The sequence below is a fragment of the Rhineura floridana genome, chromosome 5 (genome assembly GCF_030035675.1).
Source record: "Rhineura floridana isolate rRhiFlo1 chromosome 5, rRhiFlo1.hap2, whole genome shotgun sequence".
In the NCBI taxonomy this organism is placed as follows: domain Eukaryota; kingdom Metazoa; phylum Chordata; class Lepidosauria; order Squamata; family Rhineuridae; genus Rhineura; species Rhineura floridana.
This window is the reverse complement of record NC_084484.1, coordinates 161,379,407-161,399,381: the sequence shown is the minus strand read 5'-3', so window position 1 is coordinate 161,399,381 and position 19,975 is coordinate 161,379,407. Positions and strand designations below refer to the sequence as shown.

Genomic DNA, 19,975 nt, shown 5'->3' with positions numbered 1-19,975 from the left:
CTGAAAGGTCAAGTTACTTCTTAGCTTTGTTCCTACACTACTTCCTGGAATAGACCAATATCTAGAAAGTAGAAAAGAAAATCCTCTTGTTCTATGGCCTTGTTCAGATGTAATGATTTGGGTTGTGCATTCCTCCACTCCCTCCAGCATGTCAATGAGGAGAAGACTGGAAGCATCCACTTCCATTTTCAGCTAACCACAGTTTGTAATGTCCAAATCAGGAAACTGTGGTTCGTTTAAACTACAATTTGTCCAAAGAAGCCAAGATCAAGTCCAGATTTCTGATCCTGATTTTTTGGAACAAACTAGTGGGACTAGTGGGAAAGTGAGACTTTCATCTGAGTAGACATGCATAAGACTGCACCAGTATACCCACTATCAGAAATGGAGAAGAAATTTGCAGCACCTGAAAATACCTAAGCATATTTTAAATTTGCCATTTGGGAAAACAGAAGGGGAGGGAAATAGAAGCCATCAACCCTGCAGTAAACAAAATCACATTTCTATTATTTGGGCTTGGGAATTGCATCATCTCCCTACTATTTGCATTATCCAAAACCAGAAAAAATTAGTACTAAAAAAAAACCCCTCTACACCTTGTTACCAAATAAGAGAACACACTACAAGCAGTTGTTGTTGTTATATGTCTTAAGTTGATTACGACTTATGGCGATCCTATGAATCTTTTTTTGGATATATTCATAGGGTTTTCATGGTAAAAGGTATTCAGAGATGGTTTACCATTGCCTTCCTCTAAACTGACAGCACCCGGTACTCCCAGGTGGTCTCCCATCCAAGTACTAACCAGGCCTGACCTTGCTTAGCTTCCGAGATCAGACGAGATTGGGCGTGTTCAGGGTAGTATGGCAGTAAGCACAAGCAATAATCCCTCTTTTCAAACTGCCTCCAACTCTGGTAAAAACTAAACAAAAAAAGCGCTGGTGTTTTTCCTGTAGACTAACACTCTGGAAAACATAATATAAGGTGCTGTAAATTCAGTGGAAGAAAGGCAGGCTATAGAAGGAAACATAGTTTATAAATGCTTCAAAATAAATTAAAAAATGCTATCTGTCCATGGGCATCAAATAATGGGAGGTTTGCATGGACTGCAACAAACTTCTCTGTTATTTCACATGTTCACTTCTTTAGTGCACATTTCTGGATCCTTATTATTATTTTACCCAGTTGATTATATATTTAATTGAATTATGTTGTCTTTATGAAATACTTGTTTTAACATATGATTTGCTATCTACCACAAATTAATTATATATGTGTGTGTGTGTGTGTGATTAATTAATTAATTAATTAATTTGTGGTAGATAGCAAATCATATGTTAAAACAAGTATTTCATAAAGACAACATAATTCAATTAAGTAAGTAAGAACTAAGTAAGAAAATAAATCAATACATGTGTGCAACAGATTTGGATTCAGAAGATCTGAAGGGAAAAAACATGCCTACCACTTTATGGGGAAGGGTTGTAGTTCCATGTGAGCTCATCTGCTTTGCAAGCAATAAGTCCCAGCTTCAATTCCTGATATCTCCAGGTAGGATAAGCAATGTCCCTTGTCTGAAACCCTGGAGAGCCGCTGCCACTCAGTGTGGATAAAACTGAGCTAGATGGAACAATGATCTGACACGATATAAGACAGATTCCTATGCTCCACTTCTACTAAAAATGTCTCTAGTGCAAAACTCCAACTTCAACGAAGCAGGAGCTGGAAGAAATCCAAGTGCATCCACAAATAGGCTTGGATCTACATATGGGACTACTGGGATCTTGAGCAGAAAAACCTATTAGGAAAGGCATTACCTTAGACTTCTAACATTATCTAACTCCTAGATTCTGGAATCCATCAATGCTCCTAAACAAAATTCAAATATAGAATATTAAAAAAGAAAATAGGAAGATATAAAAATCTGAAAAATGAAAAAAAATGAGTGACAGAAATTTCCACGCTCTAAAGTGCATTTTTATAATCCTTAGCCAAAGTATGCAGTTATTGGATAAGTCCTAAACAGATGTTGAAAGAGTATAAGCTTTCAAAGGAAAATTAGGGAGACAGCGAAATCTCTAATGTTAAAAAAAAATGCAAATTGTTTTAAACCAGTTAGCACTTGTCACTTGCAACCACTTTCACTACTAAAAGGTTCGTGTTGACTTCAGTCCATCTATCCAACCAGATTCATGGAGCACAATTCATTGGGATGTTCTCCTGAACAAAACCCATTGAAATGAATGGGAGTGGTGATTAATATGATTGAAGATATATTTCAGATAGACGTAAATAAAGACCCTTTATTTTTATTTTATGTAAAATATATCCCACTTATCTATTAATTACTATGATTATATATTCTTACAATACCCAGGATGTTGTGTGTTAAACCCGAGAAACAAAAGCATGGCCCAAATTAACTGCTAATGAAGTTATGGGAGCAATTTAGGTTTACAGATTTAATAGCAATGTCAAGAATGGCAGGACACTACAACGGAGTTGTTGAAGATCCAACTATTTTGGGAAATTTAACTCTGTGGAAAAGGTACCATCTAATTGAAATAGGAAAGTTAATGAATAATGGATCAATCAAGTCATGAGTATATTGAAATTGTTAATATAATGGAATCGGATTGTCCCCTTTATTTCCAATATATCCAGCTCAGGAATATAATAAACAATGTAATAACTAACTATGGCCTAATGAGTGAAAAATTACAGTTCGAAGATCTAATAACAAAGATCTTACCACTAAGTAAGATGTATAAAACAATTATGAACTTAAATATAACAAATAACTTTCAGACTATTTGGGGGGGAAATCTAGGACAACACATTCCTGAAACTACCTGGAACGGGATAAGGAAAAATATATCAAGTCAAACGATTAGTATTACCTTAAAAGAATTGTTTTATATAATACTTTTTAGATGGTGCCTTACATCAAACAGGTTGAATCAAACATATGTGACCTTAAATAGAAATGTTGGAGATGTGGCAATGCACATACAGATGTCCTCACATTTTTTGGTCCTGTTCAAAAATAAAGCTATTCTGGGCAGAAATACTAGTAGAATATATCACAAGTTATGCTCTACCAGCAAACCCTTTGAGGTCTTCTGGGACACATTAAAGATCAGGTATTTACAGAAATGGTAACTTACCTGTTAACAGTTGCCCGTATCACAATAACTTTAATTTGGAAGAAAATAAACCCCCAGTACTAGATAACTGGATTATAAAACTATGGAAGAATGTCTCCATGTTGAAATTAACTAACATTGTTAGAGTAAGGGAAGGTTGCCAAGCAGATTATCATTTTATCAAAAGATGGGCACCTTTCATTATGTATTAAGCTAATTAAGATACAAGAATGGGTGGAGCCACAAATTGTGCTGGGAGGATTGTGATTACATATCCTTTTTCTCCTTTAATGTAAATAAGAATTAATGGAGGGAAAGTATATAAGGTAGGGCCCCACTCATATGGCGGGTTACATTCCGGACCCCCGCTGTAAAGTGGAACCCATTGAATAGAATGGCGAGCGATGCCCAAAAACCACCGTAAAAGTGGAACAAGCGCCATATGAGTGGGGCTTTAGTCTAATTGTGTCTAATTGAGACTGCTGTATTAGCGAATCGCTGTAAAATGAAGCACTGTAAAGCGGGGCCCTACTGTAAATATTAAGGCTAAAAAATTTATCTGTGCGATGAAACACTTTGTATTGTATAGTATATCTTGCTTGTTGGTTTTTAAAATGTTTTTTATTTTTTAGTTCATCCTTTTTGTTTTGAACACTTCGTATGTTTGGCATTTATTGTTGCATAAGTTATATAGTGCAATTTTGTTTTGTTGTGGGGGCAGGCAGCAAGAAAGCAAGAAAAAGGAACATTTGAGCTGTAGGCGCCTAGCACTGGTAAGTGTAACATGACAGTTGCAGACACAGGACCGTAGCATTGACTTTATTATACTTTTTAAGCCGGTCAATAGCAATTTAAAGAGTTAATGAAATCAACTTTGAAATTCTATGATTGCTTTTTCTGTAGTGTTCATGGGCACATCTGTAATGCAGTGGAGGAGAGAGAGACGCACGATGGAACAGAAGAAACTAAAAGCAAGCAGTACATTACATTCTATAAAAAATTCAGAAACAAAAGGTGGAACCATGGAGAGTTCCTAGTGTCTCAGTACCACTTTGAAAATAAGGCCAGGTAAGCTGGAATTCCACAGTCCAAGGAGATATTCAGCTCAATGCATATTTTGGAAGCATCCTGATGCATAGTCAAGCCACCACTAACTTTCCTCCATAAAACTGGGGAAACAGAAGGTTGCTTATACAGATTCCAGCTCTACTAACACCATGAATTACAGTTCCAACATACTGAATTCATAGCACCTAGCAAATACTCTGCTTTGATTAAACTGTGGGATGTTTTTTTAAAAAATAAAAAGAGCAATTATCAGAGCATTCCCCTGAACAAACAGCTATTAAATAATTATAAGCCTTCAAAAGAAAATTACCAAAATACTCTTTAGCAATAAACAAAGTAAAGTGTTAATGAATGAACCTTCCTTACTCAGTTCTCTTCTGCAAACAACAAAATTCTTCTGCACACATCTAATGAAGGACTCCATTGCTAACCCAGGACTCTATTTTCTTTCTATCAAAATGCTTTCAAAAGTTTTCCCCACTTCTCTCCCTGTTGAACAGCAAAGTGTAATACTATTTTCAACATACACAATAAACTGGAAATGAAAAGTCACATCATTGTTATCATCATCAACCAAGCATTTCCAATTTCATACCAAGATTCATCACTATAGCAAGTCACTGCCCTATGATAAATTAAAGAAACATAGTTAGATGAGCACACTGTAAATTACTAGCCTCGTGAACACTGATACAGATGAAGGTTTTTTTTCATATGGCTGAAGTGAAGAAATTCATAAACTGCTAGGAGTAAACCTGAGCAGAAAAAGCAATTAAGCTTCATGACCTCTTACTGATATGTATGGGATATCAAAGTAAGACCAGGATAACTAATCTATATAACTGGCTCAGGCCCCCAGAAATCATTGATTTACCTTGTTACCATTTTGGATAAATAATGTGGTATTTGGTTCATATAATAAATGTTTTCCTAACAAGTGTTCCCAGTACAGATCTTGCACATGAAAAATGTGTTACCCTCTGTAAAGATTACTGCAGTGGGCCGAATCCACTAGGAAATTCTCCCCTGTAAATCTCATTGTAATTAAGGGGATTGCAAAAGAGCATGATTCTAATTCACAACAATTAATTGAAATACAGTTTTACATTAATTTTATTCCATGTTTATGTACACCATAATATTGTGTGTTACACCAGCAGAATACAATGGCTTTGATCTAACAGAATGCACACATTATAAATCTTTTAAAAACATGATCTCTTCTTTCATGGAGAAGGAGAGCACTTAATCCAGTCCCACCCCTCTTTTACATTATGTTTTTAATTATGTTTTATTGTGTATTGTATTTACATCCACTTGTATTTTAACCTGTTTTATTATGCTGTACACCGCCCTGGGAGCTTATTGCTATAGGGCGGTCTAAAAATGTAATAAAATAAATAAATAAATAAATAAAAATAAATACATGGTTGATTGGTGAGATTTTAAAAAGGGGCTATGTGTGTGCAGCACTGGCTGCTGGGCCAAGCTGGGGAATCACACATCCTGCGGTTGTTTGTGCATGCCAGTTCCCATCCCATCCAGCTAGTGGCCACACATGATCAAATCCCAATCTAAGCATAGCAGGTATGATCCAGCTACATTTACAGCACAATCCTATACACATCTACTCAGAAGTAAGTCCCATTGAGTTCAACGGGGCTTACTCTCAGCCTAAAGATGCAATTCTGTATTCCATAGGTGGGGAACCTGTGGCCCACCAAATGTTGCTGGACTACAACTCCCATTGCCCCTGACCATTGGCCATGCTGGCTGGGGCTGATGGGAGTTTGAGTCCAAATTCAAAGGTTTCCCTTCTCCTGTTGCATTCACTTACCTGGGAGCAAGATCTACTGAAGTCAGCAGGGCCACTTCTGAGAAGACATGTCTAAGACGGTACCATAATGCACTTTTAAAAGGTCCGTTGGTTTCTATGGGCAGGTCCTCACCTGTGACATGGCTTTGGGAACATGGTTTACATTGAATTGTTCTTGTTTTTGTTTGGATTGGCTTATAAAAGTTGTGCTCTGCTTTATTTGGTCAGCTACCTTGAGGGTCCTATGATCCAAATGGCGGGATAGTAAGCTAACAACTGAAAACCACACCTGTACAACCATGTTTTAATGTTGGCTGAATCATACCCAGTGTTTGCCAATTGTCTCTCAAAGTGCATCTCGAATGGAATTAGGATTTACTAATTCCTTATTTGGTAACCCACCAAAATCCATCAGGCTCCACTCCCTGGCCAGTCAAAACCTACGCAGGCTCCACCCCATTATTATTATTATTATTATTCCTGCCCTTCCTTCCAGCAGGAGCCCAGGGAAGCATGTATCTTAAATTCATAAACAGACAACTCTAAATGAAAGCAATGTCTGCAATGTCAACATTTGCTGACTTATGGTCATTGAAAGCCATGCAGAAACACTCTTTGTTTTGTGGGGGGGGGAGGCCAACTCCCCCTTTATCCCACCACTGCACTTATGTTATTCTGGTTATTTGTCTGGATATGGTAAGTGCACTGCAAACAAATTATATAAACCAAAGCAACAATCCTATACTAACTTACCTGGAAGCAAGTCCAATTAAACGCAATGGGGCTTACTTCGGACTAGATATGCACAGAATTGCACTGTAAAAGAATTATGTTTGCTCCACTTTCATAGTCCGTAAAACCTAGTAATTTTGCACATGAGCTGATAGCTATAAACTAAGAGCTCTCAAGCTCTTTTCTTCTCCCTACCCCTCTCGCCCCGCTGGGTAATTTCCAGCTAAATGTAACACAAACTCTCGGGAGCTAATCAGGTCATTTGTCCAACTGAGGTATTGCAAGAAAAAAAACACCTGAGTAATAGCTTGTTGTTGTTGTTGTTGTTGTTTTATGGTACATTTAACAAATGTTGTACACCAATCTCACTTTGGCAGAAAAGAAATATGGCATCCCTACTAATAGCAGAGAGAATTCATTGTGACCTGGACAAGTCCTATTAAGCACAAATGACACTGCACTGATCTAACCTTAAAAGCAACAACACCCAAAACTATTGCTACTGCCTGTGTATGTGGGAGAAATGAAAGATTTTCACATTCTGCAACTCCTGCAATGGGTTGCAAGAGGACAAACGAACAGCCTATTCATAGCCAGCTCAAATTCAGCAGTGGGGGTGCAGGACTGCCTTTTTCTTTTTCACTTTTATTGGGAATGCTGGTGACGTCTTGCCAAAAACATAAGTGGTCCTCGGCTGAAGGGACTTCCTAGAGAAAGGATAGAACATTCTGCCCAAACCTGGTACCTCTGATCCTTAGCAGCAACCTCCCAACTAGTCATAGCACTGTTACTGTACATCCCAGTTTAAAAAAGTGTCAGGCACTTTTCTTGTTATGTGTTTAGGTTCAGGGATTCTCATATATTAGCTAGACTTACCAGCCAGGCTCCTTTGAGGCTCACCACCAATTCCCTTTGCATGCATAGAGGAGTTGAGAAAAAGCAGGGATTCCTCTATTTCCTCTTAAGGAATGGAGAAGCTAAGTCTCCTGCTTTGTCTTACTTTCATTTTTTCCTACTTATGGTGCAAGGGAGACCTCAGTAGAGGGGATATGTGTCTCTGTGCATGGTTCTCACGAGAAGCATATCAGCATTTATACCTGACAAGCAGATTTGTAGAAGCCTGTTCAGGTGGATAATGCTGCTTCAGTTATTTATTTATTTAGCAGGATTTGTATACTTCTAAATTGCAAAAACCTCTAGGTGACTTACATAAAATATACATTAAAATGACCAATAAAATCTGATATTAAAAAACAAGTTAGCCTAAAAAATTTCAAAATAAAATCAGTCAGCAGTTTAAAAATATGCATTAGCAAGTAATATTACATTTTAAAACATATGTCAAATGTACATGTTTGGATAGGCTCGCTTAAACAAAAAAAAGTTTTTAGCAGGTTTCAAAAACAATACAGCGAAGGCACAGCCTAATATCAATGTGCAGGTGTTGAAGGATAGATTCCTTGCAAAGAATCTAGCAACAGCTGGAGTTTTAGCAGTAATGAGTGATTTCTTCCTGTACTGCTCTAGCACATTCCAGGCAAGCAGGAGTCTCTTCTCCTGCTTAGATGGTGTCTTCGATTCAAGGAACACATCTGCTACCATAGGAAGGTTCAATCCCTATTGACAGAGTGATCAGAGGAAAAACAGGAAATCTACAGATATAATATTCCCTGTCTGGGATACTCACAGAATTCATATGGGGTTGTCAACGTTCACACCTGAACACATGAATGCCACAGTCCATACTCAAAGCCACTCTTACAGTGGTGTCACTAGCGGGGTGCGGGGACTGCAGACCGCACCCAGGTGACACCATGAGGGGGGTGACACCCAGAGCCGCCCCGTCACGGGGCTGGGCGCCCACGCCATTGCCCGGCAAAGGAGCCGAGAAGCGCTCTGGGTCGGTGTCAGAGCAGTCAACTCCTCCTCGGAGGCAGGCAGGTGGGTGGGCGAGACCGGGAGCAGCGTTGGCGGGGCGAGGGAGGTGCGTCGGCATTCCCAGGCCTGCTTCTCCAGCTGGGTGCCCCTCTGGCGCGTGCCCTCCCAGGGGCATGGGTGGCTGGCCTTGTGCACACGCGTGCTCAGCAGGACATTTGGGGGCTCACCAAGGAGTTACCGCACCGGGTGACACCAACCCTAGTGACGCCACTGCACTCTTACAACTGCAGGGCCTCCTGCAGATACCATCTTATCAGGAGGTTCATTCTACACAATATAGGAAACGGACCTTTAGTGAGACAGCACCTACCCTTTGGAATTCCCTCCCTTTGACTATTAGGCAGGCACCATCTCTTCTATCTTTTTGGTGCCTTTTGAAGACTTTCCTCTTTCAACAAGACTTTTAGGTTGAGACCTATCCCAGTCTGCGTCTGTGTTAGAATTGCTTAATATGTTTTTTAATAATGTTTTTAACCCTTTTTTAAAGTTGTTTTTTAAAAAATGTTTTTAACGCTGTTTTGTTTTTATGTATTTTAAGATCTGTTTTTATGATGTTTTAAAGTGTTTTTAGCGTTTTGTTTGCCGCCCTGGGCTCCTGCTGGGAGGAAGGGCAGGATACAAATTAAATAATTAATAAATAAACTTCACAGATTGGATTCTAGCAATGCAAGCCAATTAAGTTCTAGTACTGGAGCAACCATCTCACTGTTCAAATGTGACGATGACTGAAGAACAAACCGAGGTGCTATACTTGCATGCTACTGTTTAGTGAAAACTATAAATAGGGACTGACTGATTGACCTACATATTACATAAACTTGAACAGGGGGTGGGGGGGTGGAAAGAAAGAGAGAGAAAACCCTGCAGGCAGAAAAACAAAGAACAGGCCAGTCAAGGCTTGGGAGAAGCTGCATTTCTTCAACTTACAGTATCCTTTGAAAGGCGTTCCATTAAAACAGTTGAGGAAAGAAAAGCTGGTAAATGTAATTTTGCATTTTGAAAGCATCAAATCACCACCCATAACGGGGTTTAAAATATGTTAATGAAAAACACTAGGTTGCTGAGCTAGCCAAATCTTTGATCTGACTGTCCATCACAATTAATAGTCTCTTAATTAAGCCTCATAGCAGTACACTGTGATACCGTAATCCATTTCACAGGTGGTAACAAAAAGCAGTGGGATTACTTATAAGGATATAATAATAGTACTTATTATTATTATGATATAACAATATGTACTTATTGCACATTTAATACATTCAAATAACTTCATATTAATATCTCAGCAATCCTTACAACAGCCCTATAAGGCAGACAAGTGTTATTAGTAACACACTATAAAAAGGAAGGAGAGTTTGTAACTCAGATCCACAGTTCACACTTTTAGCCACAACACTAGCATGTTCAGGTACTTGTCTGAAAAAGCAATGTTTAAATATGGAGAGGGGGTCAAGGCTGCACATGCAAACCCTGCCCACCACATCCTCATGAGTATTGGTCCTGCCTGATCAGTCCCTGGCCTTCCTGTATTGAGTGGTGAAGGTCTGCAGGGAGGTTTTACTGATAATGATGATGCAATTTATTACCCGCCTTTCACCAGTAGGCCCCAGCTTGGATCAAAATAATATAAAATATGGTTTAAAACAAATTACACTCACAACTAGACAGGGTTCTTAAAATCTCGAGTGACAAAAACCAGGATGAAAAGGTGTTCACTTGAACGCAAGTAGAATCCTCCCCATGATTGCGACCCTGGTGGACAGGCCCACATGGGGATGCTGGGGACAGGGCTTGCATCTGCACCCTGTCCCCATCCCCACTTGTAAACACCACATGTTTAGACAAATGCCTGCACGCGGCTACTGCCTCAGGGTTTTCACTTGCTGAAGCACTTTAGATAGCTCCTTGAAAGTCTGGACTAAAACCCGGAGCAGATTCCACTGCCCCTCTGACATGGAGCCACCAGCCACCACTGTCGCAATCACAGTGGGCTATTTACTGTACAACGGCACTTCTGTGAAAAATGAACTACTACCACCAAGAAGGGAAACACAACAGGAAACTATTAATATTATATGAATACACAAAATATCTGAATTTCCTATAAAGAATCAGCAGTGCATGCACATCTGGCTGCAACCCAGAGCTCAATGAAGCTACTCCTCTGCAGCATCGAACTTTCTCTTGAAGAGATGGCTCCCAGGAAACTGCCTGATCCTCACAACAATTCTGCCATTTTATCCCTGTGAGTGTCGAGCCCCAGCTCTCTCAGGATGATCAAGGAGGGGGGCTGGATGAGCGTCAGTGCCGGCTGCTAGAGCAAGGGATCACAGGGTGTGTTTGACACTGTGCCAGTTGAGACTTTTGAGGAAGAGGCAGGAGGAGGGGTGTTTGACACTGTCCCATGGACAGTTCTCCCACCGAAGAAGACCGCGCTCAGCTTCCAGACGCCCCCATAGAGCTGTTGAGGAATGTCTTGGCGTGCGCACCAACTCCACCCCCCTCAAATTCCCCCCTTTGCACATCAAGCACTTCCCAACCTCCTGAAGCCGAGTCAGCACCTATCGTGGCTGTGTTGTCGGATGAGCCAGTGGAGGCACGCCCCCTTTCGCCCTGCGCCAGATGCCGAGAGAAGCGCTTCGCTCAGAGGGAGGTTCTTTGGAGGAGTCAGAGATTACAGGTGAAGACCTTTCCTACTTAAACCTGCTCCCCCCCTGACAGGGGTGCTGACTCAACCTCCTTCACACGCTGCAGAGTTTACTTAGGTAGCCCAGTTAGAGATTGCAGTGAGCTAGCATAGTGTGCCTATGAAACATATTGCCTTCTATGTTACTTTAATAAAACAGGAATTTATTCCATCCTCGTCTCCATCTTGTGAGTCTTGCTCTGGGCAGGACAGTGAGTTATGTTAGGCTGAGAATTAATGACTGGCCCAATGCCACCCAGTGAGCTTCACAGACAAATGGGAATTTGAACCTGGGTCTCCTCAGTCCTAGTCCAACAATCTAACCAAGGAGTAGTCAATATGGTGCCCACCAAATGTTTGTTTATTTATTTCTGGTATTTCTTAACCACTCTTCACCCTAAGCCATAACAAACCATAACACAACAAAAATAAAAACATAAAACAATGCAACTAATAACACCATTTATCAGTATATCCTGTATAAACAAACGTACCCCACACCTCCAGCATGTGCATACACAAGTTATTGGAAAGTGGGTTTTTTTTCTTTTCCTCTGATCATTCCTTCTGCACTTAATGTTAGCCTGCTTGCTCAAAATCTGTGTGCCACAGCTTGAACAGAGTGATCAGGCAAATAACCCACCCAAAAGGAATGCTCACTTGCCTCAGGCAAGAGGCTAACGGCATGGCTGGTTGCTGTTATGCCCTTAGAAAGTCTTGCTAAGTCCACTCAGCTGGGGATTTGTTTTCTTAATGGATACCATGAAGAAACATATGTTCCAGCCTCTGAGTCATGTTTCAAGATAAAGAACTATAAAAAGGGAAAGGCCTCAGACTGAAGAAAAGATCTTCCTTCTTGGGAATAAATCCTTGATTACTTTCCTCTACCTCCACCACCCAAAACAACTATGTTAATGAAAACATTCTAGAAAATATAACTTGTAAATAAATAAAACTACTGAAAAATACCCATGATCATCATTGTCTGATGACAGAGCAAGCAAACATACCTATTTGCTCATGTAAATTATCTCATCCATCAAACGTGGTGCTGTTGCACGTAACTCAATAATACAGCACACACACTGCACAGACAGCAGAGGTTCCTAAACTGTGATCTGTGGACCACCAGTGGACTTTGTTCAGGTGGTCTGCAGTGTGGCCATAAAATTACAATTAAAATCATCCAGCATCCAGCAAACTGCATTACGATTGCCACAGGTGGGAGAAAAATAATTAAGTGGTCCACCAAGAATCTCCTTGGCAATTTTCAAGTAGTCTGTGGGGAGGGGGGGAAGCTTGGGAAGCACTGAGACAGAGGATCCCAGGCTGATAGATTCCCCATCAGAAGGATTTCAGATTGTGAGGAAGGAAGGGGAAGACCTTTTCCCAAGACCCTGAAACCACACAGAATAAACCACAACTTGTGACCCATCAAACTGCATGCAGCTCATTAGTAATGAACAGTGGATCACCAAGGGCTCAGAAGTGAGGAGTGTCAAGAAGCTGCCAGACTACAAAACAAGGCTTGTGGTTGCAGTGAAAGTATTTTTAAAAAATGATACCCTGCTTATTTTGGCATCTTGTGTACGTTGCCCACAGTGGCTGGATAACCAGCCAGATGGGCGACTAATTGATAAATAAATAAATAAATAAATCTGAGTCTCAAATGGCTTACAAAATAAAAAACATACAATATACAAAACTTAAAACACAAATTGAACATCAGAGATTAAAACATTCATGGTGCAAAGACCTCCTGAAATAAAACTGTTTTAACCACTTGCAGACTGTGTTTGGGTTACTTCAAGGTTTGCCAAACTTTTGGAGCCGCTGAGCACATATGCGAGCCAGAGAAACTGTCATGGGCATCCCACACACTGCAACCAAGCACACACCACAACCTATTTATTAGCTACAATAGAATGCTGCTTTCAAGCCTTATTTCAGACCAGGTCATGTGGTGGAAGAGAACCCTATGACCATTGGGGAAGGCTCCATGTTGGCAAACACAGTATGCAGGACTACAGTAGACTATCCTGGGCTAGATGGACCAACAGCAGAAAGACTAAGCCTTTTATAACTATATGGACTCAACCAGAAATCAAGAGAAGCTTTTGATCACAGCCAAGAGGCAGGTACACCACTTATCATATTTGCTATAGAGATGGCAGAAGGCACAAAAAGCATAGAGAAACACTTGGGGAGGGATCACCATAGGAACCATTTTGCAAGTCTGTATAAAGAGAAAAATGCAAGAGAGAGAAACATTTGGAAGGGAACAAAAGTCAAAACCAGTAAGTCCTGGAATGCAGTTGAATTTGAATGTGGCGAAGGAATCAAGATAGGAGGAAACAGGCAACTTAAGTTCAAAGCACATGCAGAAGAAGAGTTCAGAACCCATCCTCAAAAGGCCAAACCTGAGGCAAAAAAATATCAAGGGGGAAAGCGAGAGTCTTTGGAAGGTGGAAGTTGCCAGCAAGCTATGCAACGGGAACTATCCTAATATATAAACACATCTGGAATACAGCCATACATAAAGAATCAGTAAGTGCTCATTTCTATACCCAAGAGCATTCTTTGCAACTCCACAGGTTGATAAAGGGTCTAACCTAGAAATGGCTTTTAGCACATTTTGAAATCCTGTGTTTGGGACCGACCACACCAGTTTATTTTCAAAAGGCTGCCAGTGTAGCTCTGACCCAGATTGAGACTGCAGCTCAGTGGGAGGAAGGGCTCAACCCCTCAGCTGAGTTTTTCCACCAAAATTCCGTCTCCCCACCCTGTTTGCTATTTGCACTAATTTTAAAAGTTACTGTTTTAAAACAAAAATAAGCAATTTTAGCAGGGTAAACTTTGGCGGGAAAATGATGCGGGGGGGGAGTTTTTTTTTTTAAGTTATCTCCCACCTCCAGAACAATCAGGGTTGCCAGGTTCCTGGCCTGAGACTGATCCTGTATCTTTAGGAGAAGAGAAAGTCAGCCAAGTGCAGGTGTTTTTGCAACTCTGTAATGGGAAAAACCACAAGGTGGGATTCTCCCTTCCCTCTGCACAACTTTTAAAGATACAGAAGACCTCTTGGAGGCCGGGCCTGGCAACCAAGAGGTCTTCTGTATCTTTAAAAGGTGTGCAGGGGGAAGGGAGAATTCCACCTTGTGGTCTTTCTCATTACAGTGTTGCAAGAACACCTGCATTTGGCTGACTTTCTCTTCTCCTAAAGATACAGGATCAGTCTCAGGCCATGAACCTGGCAATCCTAAATACAATCCAGATCTCCCACAGCTTCCTTTTGAAAAGATGTTGTGACCATCTCAAGCACAGGATTTAAAAATAAGTTTAAAATTATCCCATAGTCTGATCCCAATATGTTTTTTTTATACTGTGCTTACCACAGACAGATGGAAATTGTTTACAGAGAATTACTTATGGAGATGAAATGACATGCAGAGGTGAATGACTTTATAGAGATGAAAAGGAAAGATTAATTTATATAAGAGCTTGTTTAGCATGAAGGGCAGAATGGAAATCCAGGCACATATACTTATGATCTATATAGCCCAGGAATTAAAATAAAAACTGTACAACTAATATCATTTGCCCATGAGGCCTCTGGCTTGTGTGAAATCTGATATGTAATGAAGGTCCTCTGTTAAATTAAAAAAACCACCAGCCACACCTAAGAGCTTGGACACTTTAATATGACTTTTTGAATCCTGATGTTTCACTCGCCCTATCCTTGTTGAAAAGTAACACGATTCCAGAGGGAATAAAGTGTGTTAGAAAAATATAAGCATGTGATCTAGGGTGGCCAGATGAAGTAAAGGACAGGGCTCCTGCACCTTTAATAGCTATGTCCAAGAGAGAATTTCAGCAGGCATAACATACACGACAACATCACTATTGAGGGTGCAGGAGCCCTGATCACTTTTGTACTTGGCCATCCACCCTACTGTGGACCTTGGAGTCAGGAGAGCTCCAAAACCTCATGAAATTTATTTTTACTTGATGCTTTCTTATTTTCAGTATTGCCTTTAGGAGACAGGCTATACATATCTTGCATTCTAAAAGTTCCCTGGTTTAACCCCTGGTTTATCCAGACAGGACTGGGAAACACACCATCTGAAACTCTGCAGAGTTGCTGCCAGACAGACTGTAAACAATACAGAGTTTGATGGACCAGTGGTCTGACTCAATATATAAGATCGCTTCTCCTGGTATCTATCTGCATGGACATCAGCTGCTGTTTGGGGAATCCCAGTCTCATGCCTTCAATTCATAGAGATTGCTCTGGGCCTGTTCGGTATCAAACCAGCTCTCTCCAAACAGATGTCTCCCTCCCTCCCACTCACCTGTAAAAAGCACACCCAGACTTCTATTTTTAGTTCTTTACATACTTTTAAGAGATCTAATAATAGTTCCTTCCCCTGACTGTATCTTTCCCTTTCCTCACCCCTTTTAAAATGTTTCTATGCAATTTTATTTTGTATTATTCAAGGGCAAAGCTTTCTCATTGCCCAGAAAATGTGGTCCCATTTCTGAGCCCTGGCTGGACCTAAGGGAGGGTGGGATGACATGAAGCAATCTTTTCTGGGCCGTACTGCATTTGCAAGGAGGATGCCTTCCTAAATGGTCTGGGATCTGAACAAGGAAATATAAACTCATCTTCTGGATGGTAAAACTGCAGTGTACCTTCCATTTTAATCCAGGAAAAAAACAGTGTCCCAGCTAACAAATTTTGGGAAATGCTGCTTTAGCAGATTCTTCAGCCATTTTATCCAAATCCTAATGACCTTCCCGATTACCTATTTGTTGAGCATTCATCCTGTCATGCTTGCACAAAGCTTACGCAGAGGTTAGATGATATCTGTTCTTCATTGAGCATTTGTTTTGATTGCCTTCTGGGGAGGTTATATGATGATGAGTTCATGATGATGAGTTTATGAGATCTTACATTCATCCCAACTGCAGGCTGCTTATATGTCTTCCCATTTATACATCTTCTTTCATCCCAGATTGTTCAGTGCATTTCCACGTCACTTTCCTAACCACAAAAAGTCAATTTCTTTTTTAAATGGATTTGTTGCACATGGGCAACAGAGCGCTTTGATCCACTTTAATTAGGTTTCTAGGTACTGTAAACCGCCCAGAGAGCTTCGGCTATGGGGCGGTATATAAATACAATAAATAAATAAATATGCAGACTTAAATTTCCCAGGCTGTGCTTGAACCCCTCCCTCAAAATACTGACAGCCTGGGGACACTTGTTTCTGTCCTCTTGTGATCCAGTCACCTTTCCATATTCTTCTCCCTGGATGCCATTAGTGCAAGCTAGGGTTGCCAGGTCTCCAGTTTTTGCTTGGGGACTTCAGTTTTTTGGGGATCTCTCTGGGTCTCCAGGTGAGTCACCTTAATCTAGACTCTTAGCTTTCATTAAAAAAAGTTTCTAGGTAGTCTAGTTCAAAAGATATAAACCAAACTGTCAGCCCCCCCCCCGCAACTTCTGTTAGTACCGGCTGCTCTAATCGCTGCCCTTTCAGGTTTTTAGCCAATAAGTGAAGTCAGGGTTGTGATTGACAAGATTTGTTGACCACCATCCCCAGGCAATACCTAAATCCCATTTCAAGTTCTGAGAACAGTTTCCTTTTCCTGCTTGTCTCACATCAGGGATTCAGTAAATATATATTTTTCAGCAGCATAACGAGTACTTTCTCCGTAAAGGATTGGGACTTTCTTCTGAGTAAACATGTGTACAATTGCACTACAACAGAAGATCACAGCAGGATCTTGGTAGGCATACACAGTAAACAATTTTAGTTATAATTATAATAAGAGTGTGCATGCATTTTTAATTACTTGCAAAAGATAGCATATTATACATTTTACCTTTCAATTAATTTTTGAACAGAAGTTTTAAAAAGTGTATGTGCTGCAGTATTATACTTTTCTAATTAAGGAGTCAAACAAATTTAAATTTTACTGGACTGTTGAAGAGGGCAGTCTATTTGTCTTATTCATAACCTGTTTTGAAAACCTTCCCAATATGAAGCTTTTCTGGGAGTTAAAGATGCAGTGCTAATTCCACAAACCTGGGAGTTAACCCCATTGAATTCAGTAGGACTTACTTTTGAGTAGAAATGGTTAGGATTGTGCTGAAAATCAATGGGACTTTTAAGTGAACATAGAAAAGGAGTGTTGTAAATCTTTCTCTCCCCCTCCAATCCTTTCTTTAAACAACTTTTATTCAAAATCTCATACAATACAGATTAAGTAAGAAACAAAAGAGAATTTTTGAACATAGCAAATATAAAACAACATAAATCACAACTAAACATATGGAACAAAATTAAACTGATATTGTTAATAATACAGAGGAAAATACGGATTATAAACATATAACACCAATTATGGGAAAAGAAAGCAGAATATCTAATATTAAAAAGAAGAGAAGAGTGCTGGTTACTCGACTTCAGGAGAACCCGATCCGTTTTTTTTAAAGCAGTTAGGCAGAGCTTACTTAGGTGTCACTGCTTTTATTTGGCAGGAAACTAATACTAAAAAAAAGTTCTGCAAGGGCCAATTGGTTTTGACAATAAACTATCATATGGGGTGTATGTATTTTTACATCTCCAGTGTGTGTGTGAGTGTGTGTATGGAGTCTTTCCAACAACCCTGTAGGGCTGGAAACCAAGGCAGCTCACAACAAGAAATAAAGCCATTGAAAATCCAATGACCATAAAACAGTTGCAAAACAACTTAAAGTGGCATGATTCTGAATTTTGGATTGGGTCACTCTGAGTGAAGTTTCTTATCACTGAATTGCAGTCCTGTGCATGCTTCCCCTGTTTGAGTAAGCCCCATTGAATACATTGGGACTTGCTTCTGAATAAACACACACAGGATTGCACTATAAATATCTTTACAGGTTGTGTAAATAATAAACAGTTTTGACATTCATGCTTATATAAATATTTCTTCATACTATGTCTTGATGTGTATCTGATTTCACACTATTGTTGTAAATTATTATTTACAAATTATTATTTCCTCTACATTTTAAGTGAGCCTTTCTTCCTTGGGGTGGTGATGGTCCTCCTCTGTTGTTTTCCCCTTAGGGGCGGATTAGGCTGAGAGATGGTGCTTAGCCCATGGTCACCCAGTAAACTTTGTAGCTTATTTCCATTTTAAAATTTAATTAAAATGATTTTTATGCAGGCAAAGTTTATAAAGTAATGCAGATCCACATAATACATTCAAAGCACATCCAACTCGCATTTAAAGTGCATTACTTCCCACAAAGAATCCTGGGAAGTAGTTTTCCCCTCATAGTCATAGTTCCCATCACCCTTAAACTACAGTTCCCATGATTCTGTGGTGGGATTCATGTCTTTCAAATGTATGTTGAATGGGCTTTAAATGCATGAGGTGGATCTACCATAGGTATGATGTGCATTCATTAACGAATTGAAAGAAACTTTTTTAAAAGATACTTTTTTAAACAGGGCTGTAGCTCAGTGGTAGGGCACATGCTTTACATGCAAAGGTCCAAAATTCAATCTCTGGAAGAGACTATTGCCTGGAATCTTGGATAGCCAATGCTAGTCAATGTCATCAGTACTGAGCTAGATAGTATTAAATGGCCTGACTTGGTATAAGGCAGATTCCTTTGTTCCTAAAAGAGGAAAGAGACCTATTTATGTATTTTATTTACAACATTTATATACCGCTTTATTGTTTAAAAAAAAACCCTCAAAGCAGTTTATAGAAGGAATTAAAACAATAAAATTATTTGAAAAAAAAGTTAAAGACAGGTATTTAAAAACATTCAAAATAATAAAACCAACAATGAGTTAAAAACAGCTAAAAAACATAATAGTTTCTACATGCCTGGGTAGGGTTGCCTAAACAAAAATGTTTTTAGCAGGTGCCAAAATGAGTACAATGAAGACACCTGCCTCATGAAAATAGGCAGGGAGTTTCAAAGTGTAGGTACTGCCACACTAAAGGATTGACTTCTTACAAAAGCAGAACAAGTACTATGTGGAACCTGTAACATGGAAAGCACACCTTGAACTTGGCCTGGTAGCAAATTAGCAACCAGTGCAGATTTCAGAGTAGAAGTATTATGTGCTGACAGGGTCTCACTCGTGTCAGTAATCGTGCCGCAGCATTCTGCAGCCCCAGGGTCAGGTTGTGCTGCATGGAGATTTCTGTGACCTTAGCCAACTCACTGCAGGGATTTTTTTAGTTTTGGTGGGATGCTGTTTTCTGCCTTCATCATAGGACTCTAGTTGTGATTGGTATGGTATTGCATTGAGGACATCATCACTCTTTTTTCCTTTTTGCATTTCATGTACCTCTGACCTTACTTCCTTACATCCATAGAAGTAACAACAGTGATTCCATGTGCTCAGCTCAACCCCCTTAAACCCACTGATGATGCACCTTGTTATTTGCATGATAGTTTGTTTCTTGCCCAATAGTGGTAAAACAGACTTCACGTACTGGGAAGTATGGCTTCAATTGCTGTTGTTCCCAATCTACTGCCTGTGAAGGTAGACTGAACCATATTTGTTTTCTCTCTATCAATTA

General features: G+C 39.8%; 1 protein-coding gene and 1 pseudogene across 4 annotated transcripts in view; both read right to left on the bottom strand.

The window, feature by feature from the left end:
* Nucleotides 1–19,975, bottom strand: part of GUCY1A2 (guanylate cyclase 1 soluble subunit alpha 2) — a 286,509-nt gene that overhangs the window by 195,499 nt on the left and 71,035 nt on the right. The gene's annotated exons all lie outside the window — the stretch shown is intronic.
* Nucleotides 757–875, bottom strand: LOC133386432 (5S ribosomal RNA; annotated as a pseudogene).